This window comes from Gossypium arboreum, chromosome 13 (assembly GCF_025698485.1).
Source record: "Gossypium arboreum isolate Shixiya-1 chromosome 13, ASM2569848v2, whole genome shotgun sequence".
Classification (NCBI taxonomy): Eukaryota; Viridiplantae; Streptophyta; class Magnoliopsida; order Malvales; family Malvaceae; genus Gossypium; species Gossypium arboreum.
Window position 1 is genome coordinate 32,427,987 of NC_069082.1, and position 11,390 is coordinate 32,439,376.

The 11,390-nt window shown below is 39.8% G+C and overlaps 1 non-coding gene across 1 annotated transcript; it reads right to left on the minus strand.

Annotated features, from left to right (window-relative positions):
• Window positions 1–1,138: 1,138 nt before the first annotated feature.
• Window positions 1,139–1,245, minus strand: LOC128287584 (small nucleolar RNA R71). Its single transcript, XR_008278284.1, has one exon. It is a non-coding gene; the product is annotated as a small nucleolar RNA R71 (small nucleolar RNA).
• Window positions 1,246–11,390: the final 10,145 nt, after the last annotated feature.

Genomic DNA, 11,390 nt, shown 5'->3' on the forward strand with positions numbered 1-11,390 from the left:
GGATTAGACGTTATTAGTCTTGAATAGGGATAATAACATAACTTAGGGATCTCTACAGAACAAGTTAAATGAATAAATAGTCCGATTTGGAACCAGTAACAAGTACAGTCTAAGTGGATTTTTCCTTAAGTATTGTCTCAATTCAATCTATTTTCCCAAAAGCAATTCCCCAATTCCATTCTCTGTGAATTCTTAGTTTAGATAATTAGTTAATTAAAACAAAACCTCTTTATTCTTAGGCTAGATAATAAAAAAGACAGTAATTACTAGTACTTTTAGTTCCTTTGGGTTCGACAATCCGGTCTTGCTAAAACTATACTACTGTTCAATAGGTACACTTGCCTACATCGCGATAATAGTTAGTTTCAAGAATGATTAATTATAAATATTTAAAATCTATCACAAAATCAAACGATCAAATTTTTGGCGCCGTTGCCGGGGAACTAAGATATTAGGAACACTCAATTTTTATTACTTTAGCCATTTATTTTTCTTGCAAATTAATTTTATTTTATTTTATTATTATTATTTTATTAATTTACTTTCTCTTGGCAGGTTTTTATAGTTTATGATTAGAAGAAACCCGTTAGGACCACTACTTTTTGACGAAGAAATCGATCGCACAGTTCGCAGACATCAAAGAGAAATAAGGCTAAGCTTAAGATACACAGAGAACGAGTAAGAGGATGATACTCAACCCCCAACCGAAGAGATGGCTGAAAACCAAGACAATCAGCTACCTCCTGTTGCGGTTAATCAAAATCCTGCTCCACGCACTATGTATGATTATGCTAAACCTTCTTTAACAGGAACTGAATCAAGCATAGTTAGACCTACAGTAGCAGCAAATACTTTTGAACTAAAACCTAACACTATTCAAATGATACAACAATTTGTTCAGTTTGATGGTTTGCAGGATGAGGATCCCAACGCTCACTTAGCAAAATTCTTAGAACTATGCGATACATTTAAAATTAATGGTGTTTCTAATGATGCCATTCGTTTTTGGTTATTCCCTTTTTCATTGAGGAACAAATCTAAACAATGGTTGAACTTGTTACCACGAGGGTCAATTACTACTTGGGAACAAATGACAGAAAAATTTTTACTAAAATATTTTCTGCCAACTAAAAAGGCTAAATTACGTAATGATATCTCTTCTTTTGTGCAGATGGATTTAGAAACACTCTACGATGCATGGGAGAGATACAATGACTTACTGAGAAGTTGCCCTCACCATGGGTTACCGCTTTGGCTTCAGGTTCAAACATTCCATAAGGGCCTGAATCCTTCGACTCGGCAAATGGTTGATGCAGCTGCTGGTGGAACCATCAACAATAAAACACCTGAAGATGCTTATGAGTTTATAGAGGAGATGTCACTAAATAACTATCAGTGGGAAGTCATGAGGACAAAGACAACGAAAACAGTCAACGTTTATAATGTCGATTCGGTCACCATGCTCTTTAATTAGGTAGAACTCTTGAATAAGAAAATTAAAGGTTTCTTTAGTTCTTCACAGGTTCACCTAGTAATGCAGTGCGAAGCAAGTGGAGGTGGAACAAGCCATTCGGAATACCAACCCTATGGCCACAACATGGATAATGAGCAATTAAATTACATGGGTAATAATCCTGGTCCTCAAAACAATCCATATAGTAACACTTACAATGCAGGTTGGAGGAACCACCCTAATTTCTTGTGGGCCGGTCAAGGAAATCAAAGACCACAACCACCTCCAAGCTACCAACAACCACCCTACCAATAGGAAAAGAAGCCAAACCTTGAAGAGATGCTCTCAAAGTTTATATCAGTGTCAGAAACTCGTTTTTAGAATACCGAGACAGCACTTAAAAATCAACAAGCGTCGATCCAAGGACTCAAAACTCAAATAGGCCAGCATTCCAAATTAATCTCCGAACGGCCATAAGGTAGCTTGCCAAGTAATACTGAACCTAACCCAAGGGAACAGCTCAACGCAATTAATGTTCAAGATGAAGAAGGATTTGTTGAGCCTGAGCCAGAACTGAGGCAAGAAACTATGGTAAGCAAGGGTCAAGGTGAGGTAGATCAAAATAAAAACAAATCAGGTCGAATATAAACCTGGTGTGCCATACCCCAACGCGACAAGGAAAGACCGCTTAGATGAACAATTTGGTAAATTGCTTAAACTCTTAAAAAAATTACACATTAACTTACCGTTTATTGAAGCGCTATCATAGATGCCAAACGCAATGAAATTTTTAAAAGAACTTTTAGCAAATAGGCGGAAGTTGAACGAGGCGTCTCATGTGGAGCTAAACTGCAAAACAAGCTACCGAACAAACTAAAAGATCCAGGGAGTTTTATGATTCCTTGATTAATTGGTAGTTTAGATGTTAATAATGCATTAGCTGATTTAGGGGCTAGTATCAACGTCATGCCTTACAAAATGTTTAAGCAACTAGGTCTCGAGAAACCCAAATAGACTAGGATGAGCATTCAATTAGCAGATAAAACTATAAGATTCCCCAGGGGTATTATTGTAGATGTGCTAGTTAAAATCGATAAATTTATATTTCCCATTGATTTCATTATTCTAGACATAGAGGAGGATAGCAACACTCCTTTAATTCTAGGAAGACCTTTTATATCAACTGCTAAAACAATTATTGATGTTGGCAAAGGTGGACTCACGGACGAAACATTCACCCTTCAAGCTCGCAATTCTGGCAACACAATGGAAATTGAAAGTGATCGTCTAAACCATTCTACTAAAACTAACAATATAGTCCAACCTTCTTTGCAAGAAATAAGTCTGGAGGAAGTACATGAGAAATTCTCGAGCAATAATAGAGGGCCTGTTCATGAAGATCGAAGGCTACAAATCGAGGAGCTAGATGAATGGAGAACGCATAAACCGAGAACACCCAACAAACTGAATCTACGACAGAACGAGCTCAATACCTTTCCAAATCAACTTAAGGTTGGAGATAAAGTCTTATTAGATGCCGCCGATCCTTACATTGTCACTACCACATCGAATGACGAAATCCCTCTCACGGTACTCAGCATTTTCCCATTCTGTATGGTCGAGGTGAGTCATCCCAAGTTCAACACTTTTTAAGGTAAACAACACCCATTTAAAACTTATTTTGACGAGATTAATAGCAGGAATGAGGAGTATAAACTCCTTAAACCACCATGATCATTCAACGGAGAGGTAAGTTGAGCTTAGACTATAAATAAGCACTTCTCGGGAGGCAACCCGAGCACTAACAATATTAATTTCTTTAAATTTTAGTATTTAACACCTAACTTGCTAATAGAGATCTTGAATACAAGCTTTTCCACCAAGACACAGCCAAGCACACGGGCGTGCTTAGGACCGTGTGAAAATAGGGCAAAATATTTCCCCAACACAGGTTACGATAAAACGCCACAGCCGTGTGACATGGCTGTGGTTGAACCTGCCAAAACAACACGGGCGTGCGACATGCCCGTGTGGAAGACCCGTGGTTAAAACTGAGAAACTATCCCGGGCATGCGATACACTCGTGTCTGGCACCCATGGTCGAACCTGTTAGATTGACACGAGTGTGGGTCTACATACACGGGCGTGGGAGAAGTGAACAACGCTAGACACGGCCGTGCGACACGACCGTGTAACGACATCTCACTTCACGATCCACACGGGCATGTGAACCGGCTGTGCCACTTGAAAAAAAAATCGATTATCGATTTTATTTTATTTATTTTTAAAGATTCTTTTTTTTTTAAAATGGCTTATCTTTATGATTACGATCAAATTATTCCCCAAATTATCCTTTTGTCCTTCAAAATCATGTTTCTCCTCTAGTTGTATTTCTAACAATTCGCTCATGCTAATACTGGAATTTCATCCATTTTCAACTCAGGAAGTTTCACTTCTCTCCCTATCTTATTTTTATAATTTTATATCTATCTTTGTACATTGAAGGCAATGTACATCTTAAGTGTGGGGGGGTATTTATTTCATTATCAAAAAAATCCCTGAATAACTGCCTTGTTCTCTAGAAAAGCTTTCATATCATATTTAGGATAAATTTTGATTGATTTATGATTTTAATTGATATATCTTGAATTAAAACATAGGCATTTATGCATTTATTGTTTAAACTTTAAGACATTAGAGAATCAAGCAAGATAAGTTGTGTGACAGCCCAAAATTGACCCTAGTCGGGATGTGGTTTCGGGACCACAAAACCGAGGCATAAAAATAATTTAAAAATTTATTTTGATGCCTATGATATGTGTTAATTTGTGTATGACATTTTGATGTTTCAATTTAGAATTATAAATGTGAATTTCACTAGAAAGGACCTAGTAGTAAACTTTGAAAGTATGATGGGGAAATGTGTGATGACTAGTTGATCATGCATGCAAAAATAAGGATTTGCATGTCAAATTTCCCCAAAGATGGTATAGTGGCCGGCCATGACAAGGAATATGGGCAAGGAAAACATGTTATGACATGTTTTGTTAATGCATGATGTGATAAATGATAAAAAATTAAGCATGTAGGAAGAGAAACAAAAAATCAAAATTTGCTCATCCTTTCCCCCTTTTGCCGTGAGTGAAAGAGAAGCAAAGAAAAAATTTTGTTCATCTATTTTCTCTTCTTTGGCCGAAAATACTAAGGAAAAAGGAAGGATTTTTGCTTCATTTTCTTTGTTTAGAAGAGATCTAGAAGGAAATTTGGCTAAACTTGCATCAAGAGTAAGGTATGTATGAGGTTGTGTTATGAGTTTCATGCATGTTTTAGTTGCTAACTTGATGTTCATGTTAGCCATGGTTCAAATCCTTGTTATGCCATGGGAATGGTATTTGGCCAAAGTTGTTATTGTGTTAAAGCCATTGCATGCTAAATGTGAAGCTTGCTAATGATGCATGCAATGATGGATTTTCTACTCTTGAAATTTCTTGTAGCCATCTTGAGTAAGACATTGAGTTTTCTTTTTGTTTAACCATGATTGAAGTTGAAAGGGCATGATTGTGATGTATTCGCCATGATGCATTCATGAGCATGGTTCATGCTTCTTGCATGTTAGTAAAAATTTGTGTTTTGGATGGCTATGGACACCTTGAAATTGACCTTGCACCTATATGTGTATATATGATTGCACATGATATTTTGATTATGAAGAAAGTGATAAATATGTTGTTTAAAGAAGAAATTTGTTGAAGAATGTTGTGAAATTTGCATGTACAATCGGCCTAGTACACATATGATGTGAAAATCTTGCAATTTATTGTTGATTTTGTGCAAGTATGACTAAGTATAATCGGCCACATGGGGAATTATTGTGCATGCATTCGGTTAGAGGCAAGCTTAATGATGCCTATTCTTGACTTAGGTAATCGGCTACCTTGTTGTGAGCTAAGGCCGAATGTGTGCGTAATTAAAGAAAATTGACTAAAGTGCTTAGTTATGTGATGTTGAGTCAATGATATGTGTATTCGCCAAGGCTAGCAAGCGAGACTTTAATGAATTGAATTTGTTTGAATTAGCTCAAGAGCTTAGAGGGCCACAATTGGATAAGGGGAAGGAAAAAGTGATCGATTAGCCGTCGAAGCCGTTCGACAACATCCGAGGTAAGTCCTCAAGAAATGACCCTACTCGAATTATGTGAAATGAAATATGGATGTGTAATGATTATTGATTTATGTGTGTATGAGTATTTGAATGATACCGGGCTAAGTCCCAAGGCGATTATGCAAGTGATATGTTTGTGTTTGAGCCTTAGTAACGAAAATGAAACATGGATGTGTAATGATTATTGATGTATGTGTGTGCATGAGCAATTGAATGATATCCGGGCTAAGTCCCGAAGAAATTTATGCTAGTAATTATACCCGGGTTAAGACCCGAAGGCCATTGTGCTAGTGACCACATCCGGGCTAAGACCCGAAGGCATTCGTGCAAGTTGTTAAATCCGGGCTAATACCCGAAGGCATTTGTACAAGTCGTTCTATCCGGGCTAAGACCCGAAGGCATTCGTGCATGTGGTTATATCCGGTTGTATTCGAAGAAGCTTGGGCTGAAGGTGGCGTTGGTTGCTGTAATAAATTTAATTAGTGCGCTCGAAAAGCCCAAAGGAAAAGGTATGTTTATATGTGCATTGGAAAAGTCGATATGTTTGAGTAACATTCGTTCAATCGACTAACGAATTTTCAGCTATTGAATTGGTTGATATCTTGTGAAAGTATACAATGATGAAGTGTGAAGCAAGTATGATTATGTGAATGTGTATTAATGAAATGATTCATTTGGCTATGTGAATGTAATGCCTTAGTTAAAGCTGATTTTATTGCTTGAGACTTACTAAGCATAAAAATGCTTACCCGTTGCTTTGGCTCTCTGTTTTATAGATTTTGCTCATTAGCGATCGGATTCGGGATCATTAAAGTCGAAGTCATCTACACTATCAAAGCCTCCATTTTGGTATAATTTTGGTTGAACTTTGAAATGGCATGTATAGGACTACCCTAATGTTGAAGGTCATGTACCTTTCGGTTTTGTGTAAGCTTGGATAGCCATGCGAAAATGGCTTATATCGTTTTAGTATGATTCTATAATAGTTTGTATGATAATCATTATGGGGTATGAAATTGTCTGAAAGGATTAGCCATTGGAATGGTTAATCATAATCACACTTTGTGCTATGTGTGCAAAAGGGCCATTTGAATCGTGGAAATCATGAAATAGGTAATGGTTACTTTGAAAACAGATGCTGGCAGCAGCAGTGGTATGGTTTTGAAAAATCACCAAAATTTGTAGGAATGGTATTAAATAATGAATAAATTATGTAAATGAACCTTAATGAGTCTACTTTCATGTGGAATAAACGAAACGGTCATAGGAGTTACATGTTAAGAGATATTAAAGCTATTGTGAGATAGGGCCAGAACGGTTTCTGGGTCCCCTATTGCAACTTTAAAAATTTATTATAAATTATCCAGAAAGAATTAGGAGTCATTCCTTATATGTACAGATTCCATTTTGAGTCTAGTTTCATTAGAAACAAACAGCACCAGTATTAAAGCCCTGTACAGAGAGATATTCAAGTTGTAACGCGCGAAGGTCAGAGCAGTCGATCCCTGTAACATGGGTGACTTTAACTAATAAACTGTACCAATTGGCCCAACCAAAAATTATAGAAATAAATCCATGGATGGATATATGAGTCTAAATTCAGGGAAAATTTACGGAATCAGTTTCCGAGTTTTGAAACTCGATATATGATTTTTAAGGTGACAGTGACGCAGATTTCCAGCCTGTCTGGAAATGTCAAATTGGTGGGTGAAATATGTGGATTTGGCTTGTTAACCCCTCGTGTCCGAAACCGGCGATGGTCTCGGGTTCGGGGTGTTACAATTTTATTGGTACCAGAGCCACGGTTTAGTCGATTCTAGGACTACCGTGATATGTTTGGGGTCTAGCTATACATGCCATTAAATGATGAATTGATAGTGTGGTGATTTCTGACAATTTTACTTTGTGTTTGTTTATAGCAATGGATCCCGATCCCAACCGAGCAATAGCTGATGATGTGGAGAGTGTGGCGCTGCTCCGCGCAAGGGACAGTGCGGCGGACTCTCAACCTATGGCCAACAATCCGAATGATGAGGCTAGGCAAGCCTTTTATAGTGTGATGAATGATTGGTTCAACCAATACATTCGAACTAACACTACTGTTCCACAACCTCCATTCCCGACTAATGCAACCCCGCACCTACAATACCTCCGAGAATGACCAAATAAGGTCAAGTAAGCCCCAATCGATGAATTAAGTAAACATGGGGCCACTGAATTCAAGGCTACGGATAGCGACGATGCCGAGCAAGCTGAATTTTGTTGGATAACACTATCCGGTGCTCGATGAGCTATCTTGTACACCCGATGAGTGCTTAAAGTGTACCATCTCCTTGCTACGCCATTCCGCCTATTATTGGTGGAGTACTTTGACTTCTGTGGTGCCTAGAGAGAAAGTGACTTGGGAATTCTTTCAAACCGAGTTCCGAAAAAAGTATATCAGTCGAGATTCATCGACCAAAAGCGAAGGAATTTCTTGATCTTAAGCAAGGTTCTATGTCGATTCACCGACTACGAACGAAAATTTGTGAGGCTTAGCCGATGCTGCGAGAATGCATTTCGTCCGAAGCTATTATGTGTAAATGCTTGAGGATGGGCTGAATGATGATATAAGGATGTTCGTTGGCATTCTCGAAATACGAGAGTTCGTAGTACTTGTTGAGCGAGCTTGTAAAGTAGAAGAGCTTAGAAAGGAGAACAAAAGTTGATGTGGGAACCGGAGAATTCCAAAAGGTCCTCGGAAAGTCTCTTCAACAGCATCGAAGAGATTTCGAGATGATGTGAGCCGGTCTAGAGGCGCCGGGCTTTCTAGGCGAGGACGCGATCGACCCCTGTGACCACACGAGTCACTTGATCGCCATGGTGGAAATGATCGCCGAGAGAGGCGGAGTGTCGCATTGTGGCAAATGGCATTCGGGAGCTGTTGGTTCCGTGATCGCTCTGCTATAAGTGTGGATCGGTGACCACCTTATGAAGGATTGCCCGAGGTTGCTTGAACAAAATGTAAGTCGAGTGGAAACCGGGTGCTACCATTGCCGAGGTAGGCCACCTAGAAATGTGGGCAATGTTAGTGGCGGTCGAGAGGATCTAGAGATGCTACCATCGGATCCGAGGCTCGTGCTCTGCTAGGACTTATGCCATACGCGACGCGAGGATTTGCCTCACCGGATGTCATTACCGGTACTTTCACTCTTTTCAATACTAATGTGATTGCTTTGATTGACCCCGGTTCTACTCATTCTTATATATGTGAAACCTTAGCATCCAATAAGACTTTGCCTATTGAGTCTCTCGAGTTTGTAATTCGGTGTCAAACCCTTGGGTCATTACGTGCTTGTCAACAAAGTGTGCAAGAAAAGTCCCTTAGTGTTCAGAGGTTCTTGTTTTCCGGCGGACTTGATGCTTTTGCCGTTCGATGAATTCGACGTTATTCTTGGTTTGGATTGGTTGACCATGCGATGCGGTTGTAAATTGCAAGAGCAAGACTATCGATTTGAGGTGCGCGAATAACGAGATAATTCGGGTTGAGTCTACGGACTTAAAGGGTTACCGGTGTAATATCGGCAATGTTGGCGGAAATATGTAAGAAAAGGGTGCGAAGCGTACCTTGCGTATGTGCTCGATGACAAGGAATCGAAAAGAAACCCGGATCGATGCCGTGGTTTGTGAATACCGGATGTTTTCCGGAAGAATTGCGGGTTTATCACTGTTCGGAAATAGAATTTGGCATCGAATTGGTACGGTACCACTCCAATTTCGATAGCTCCGTATCGTATGGCACCAACGGAATTAAAGGAGTTGAAAGCTCAGTTGCAAGAATTGGTGGATAGAGGTTTTTCTCGCCCGAGTTTTTCGCCTTGGGGTGCACCAGTGTTGTTTGTGAAAAAGAAGGATGGAACCATGAGGCTGTGCATCGACTATCGTCAGCTTAATAAAGCGACGATAAAGAACAAATATCCGTTACCACGTATTGATGACTTGCCCGATCAACTGAAGGGAGCCTCAGTGTTCTCGAAAATAGATTTGAGATCGGGCTATTATCAATTGCGAATTCGAGATTCGGACGTACCCAAGGCGGCTTGAGCGAGATATGGTCACTATGAGTTCCTAGTGATGCCGTTTGGGCTTACTAATGCCCTGCGGTATTTATGGATTTAATGAATCGGATCTTGAGACCATATTTGGATCGATTAAGTAGTCGTGTTCATTGATGACATCTTGGTCTATTCAAGAAATGAGACCGAACATTTGAACACCGAGGTTAGTCTTTGCAAATTTTACGGGATAAGCAATTATATGCTAAGTTCAGCAAGTGTGAGTTACGGTTAAGAGAAGTTAGCTTCTTGGGTCATGTGGTATCTCAGATCGGTATTCGAGTCGACCGAATAAAATTTCAGCCATACTTAATTGGAAGCCTCAGAAATATTCTTGAGGTTCGGAGCTTTTTGGGGCTTGCTTAGGTTATTACCGACGATTTGTAAAGGTTTCTCAACGATAGCCACGCCGATGACGGCTACTCCAAAAGGATGTTAAGTTCGAATGAGCGGAGAAATGTCGAAAAGTTTCGATCAATGAAAACTTATTTGATGAAGCCCCAATTCTAGTGCAACCCGAATCGGCAAAGAGTTTGTCATCTATAGTGACGCCTCCTACTTGGGTTAGGTTGTGTATTGATGCAAGAAGGTCGAGTTGTGGCCTATCGTCGAGGCAATTAAAGCCACACGAGAAAAATTATCCGACCCATGATCTCGAATTGGTCGCCATCGTATTCGCCTTGAAGATTTGGCGACATTACTTATTTGGTGAGAGGTGCCATGTGTACTCGGATCACAAAAGTCTCAAATATTTGATGACCCAAAGAGACTTAAATCTGCGACAAAGACGTTGGCTCGAGTGTTAAAGGATTATGAGTGGTCATTGACTATCACCGGGAAAGGCGAATGTGGTTGCGGATGCCTTGAGTCGTAAATCATTATTCATTTGTCTGAGCGATGAATGTGCACTTGTTTGTTCGATCCGACAACGTGTTAGTAGCTGAATTGAAAGCCAAACCATTATTGATACATCAAATTTGTGAAGCTCGGAAGGTCGACGATGAGTTGGTTGCAAAACGGTCGAGTGTGTTCGAACAAGGAATCGGAGTTTGGATCGATGATGACGATTGTTTGAGGTTCGAAGTCGTCGTGTGTTCCAAGGAATTGAACTTATTTGATAATTCGAACGAAGCCCATTGTAGCCGAATGGCAATCCACCCGGGAGTCTGAAGATGTACAACGATTTGAAACGTCGGTTTTGGTGGCATGGTATGAAACGAGACATCTCCGATTTTGTTTGAGATGTTTAATATGTCAACAAGTGAAAGCGGAACATCAAGTGCCTTGAGATTACTTCACCGATCACGATACCGAGTGGAAATGGGATCGAGTCACAATGGACTTTGTGTCCGGACCGCCATTGTCGACAAGTAAGAAGGATGCGATTTGGGTTGTTGTTGATAGATTGACTAAGTCGGCTCACTTTATCCCCGTGCGCACGGATTTTCATTAGATAAACTAGCTGAATTGTACGTTTCTCAGTTGTGAGATTACACGGGTACCGATTTACATTGTGTCGGATAGAGATCCGAGGTTCACCTCGCGATTTTGGAAGAAATTGCAAGAAGCTTTGGGTACCAAGTTGCATTTCAGACCGCCTTTCACCCCAAATCGATGGTCAATCCGGCGGATAATTCGAGATACTTGAGGATATGTTGAGATGTTGCATCCTCGAGTTCGAT